The sequence below is a fragment of the Arachis ipaensis genome, chromosome B03 (assembly GCF_000816755.2).
Source record: "Arachis ipaensis cultivar K30076 chromosome B03, Araip1.1, whole genome shotgun sequence".
Classification (NCBI taxonomy): domain Eukaryota; kingdom Viridiplantae; phylum Streptophyta; class Magnoliopsida; order Fabales; family Fabaceae; genus Arachis; species Arachis ipaensis.
The window spans coordinates 73,285,486-73,287,969 of NC_029787.2; the positions used below are offsets into that span (position 1 = coordinate 73,285,486).

A 2,484-nucleotide genomic window follows, 5' to 3' on the forward strand; every position below is an offset into this window, starting at 1 on the left:
GCGAACTTCTTTTAAGAAGGGGACATGAACTTATATAAAGTTTTGTCTATTGTAAGAGAGAAAGAGAAGATCTATGGCTAAAAATTTTGCGGCGCATGCAATTGTAATATTGATTACTGGAGTCGTAATAATTTCTTCTGGCAATGTTAAATTCCAAAAAGTTATCGTTGCAGAATCTTCGGCTACATTTGGTAATATTAGTGATATTAAAGTCCATAAAGCCGTTGCCGAATGTGTCAAGCGATGTCAGAAACGTTATGAACATGACCAATTGAAAATGGAAATTTGTATTAAGTTGGACTGTATTGCGTTCGAATGCATTAAACACTATCCACTTGATAAAGAGAAGATCGTGGCATGCATTGACGAACTTCGTGTTCATTATTACAAGAAGTAGCAATGTAATAACGGTAAGAATGTAAGCTTTTAGTTTATATTATTAATTATATAAATACTTGATGTGTCTATTTCTCTTCTTTTTTTCTTTTAAGAGTTTGGAAAATCTCATGAATTATGGAAAACTTTTTCAAAGTATTTACCTCTATGGTATAAAATACAAGGATTGAATCATTTTCAAAATTCGTGGTACTTTGACGTATCTCCTAAAATTAAAATATACGAAATGAATATTTCAAAAGTTTATTTCAGTTTTGAATATTTTGTTTCATTGCACCAGTTTATTATAAGCTTGTTCAATTTGAAATTTTATAATGGGACGTTATTTAAGCAATTCGAAAAAGACTAGGAAGCAATTCAATCTAACCTTTTATTTGGCTTATATATTGATTTTAATTACAATATTTGTTTTGTGTATGGGAAAAAAAAATTACAATCTTATTTTATTGTTTTATGCTTCAATCATTCTTAAATTTAAATAATCGTCTTGTGTTTTAAAAGTTAGTTGTGATGTGAAAAGAAATGTTTGACTAGGAAGTAATCTACAATGTTGATTTTCGATACATAATACACTTGTTTATGATCTTTACTATGTTGTATCGTACTTCAATTAAGGTTTCAATAATGTAATTATAAGGGTTAAGTACAATTTTATTTTCTAAAGTATAGGTCCAAAAAATTTTTTGTTTTTAATTTTTTTTTATACAAAATCGTTCCTAAGATTTAACTTGATTTTAAAATTGTCTTTATCTTAGGGACCAAAATCGTACGGAAATGACAGTGAGAATAGAGGAAGAGGTGAATCGTAGACAATTTCTTCTTTCCTTCCCCCTTCTTCTTCTTCTTCTTTTCTCTTTTTACAGGAGTAAAAACACTTTCTTTCTTTTATTTTTTCTTATCAATTGGATTACAAAATTTCCCATAAAAATTATATTTTTTAGCTATTTTTTTTTTCAATTGCAAAATCTCTAGTTGTTTTATTTTAATAAATAAACACTTTCGAAAAAAATTTCTTAATAATAATAAAAAGGGTGGTATTGTGCTAAAAAGAAAAGGAATAAGACAAGCACTATGTTAATTTCTCAACTTTATCTTAAAAGAGTCCTTCCCCTGCGCTACGTTCAGCAAATTAAATACACGTAAAAAGAGATATATATTTGTATTTTTTTATTTTTTAGAGTTAAACAAAATAATTTTTTTTGTTATGAATAATTTGGTTCAAAATTTTAAAATTTAAGAACGATTTTAAAATTTGGTTTTAAACTTTAAAGATGATTTTGTATGAAAAAAAAAATTAAAAAAAAATTTTGACCTATACCTTACAGACTAAAATTATACTTAACCCTAATTATAATATATCTATGAGACAATAGTAGCTAATTACAATCAAATATAACGTAAACAAACTTGAAATACTAATTTTGCAAATACAATGTTAATATTATCCTTATGAAATAAAGCGGCCTTTTAGATCTAAATTAATTTGTGAGTTTTTGATGTTATAAATTCTTTACTCTTATCTAAATTTTGAAAGAGTAATAAACTATTGAAAAAATATTTAAATTATTCGCTCATATAACATACAAAATAAGTTTATCAAAGAGAGAAAATCATGATATATTAATACTGCATGTGGCCATGATAAAATGAAATAAATATTTTAAAATTTTAGTTTAGTTCTGATTTTCTTTATTGTACTTGGATATTTTATTTTGGTCTCTATATTTTGTGAAGTTAAAGTTTGAAACACTATACTACTATAATTACCATTACGATTACGATTAGGGGAATATGGATAATAATTTCCCAATAATTTTGTTCTAATTAACCAGATAACCTCTATCTTAATTTGTCTGTGTTTGTTGTAGGTTGGCAAATTAGAATTGACATATTAATAAATCCTCCGTCGAATGGAAGAAAATATTAAATAAATTGATCAGATTAGGAAGAAATTCGTCTTGCTTATTTTTAATACTTGTAATGCTTTTATTATGATCTTTGCTTATAGTATGGTTCAATTATCATTAAGTCACATGGAAAGGTTATTATTAGTAAAAATTATTAATTCTTTTTATTTTAATTAATAAT

General features: G+C 25.4%; 1 long non-coding RNA gene across 1 annotated transcript; it reads left to right on the forward strand.

Moving 5' to 3' along the window:
* LOC110270199 lies at positions 9–2,470 on the forward strand. Its single transcript, XR_002359441.1, has 2 exons — positions 9–410; positions 2,265–2,470. It is a non-coding gene; the product is annotated as an uncharacterized LOC110270199 (long non-coding RNA).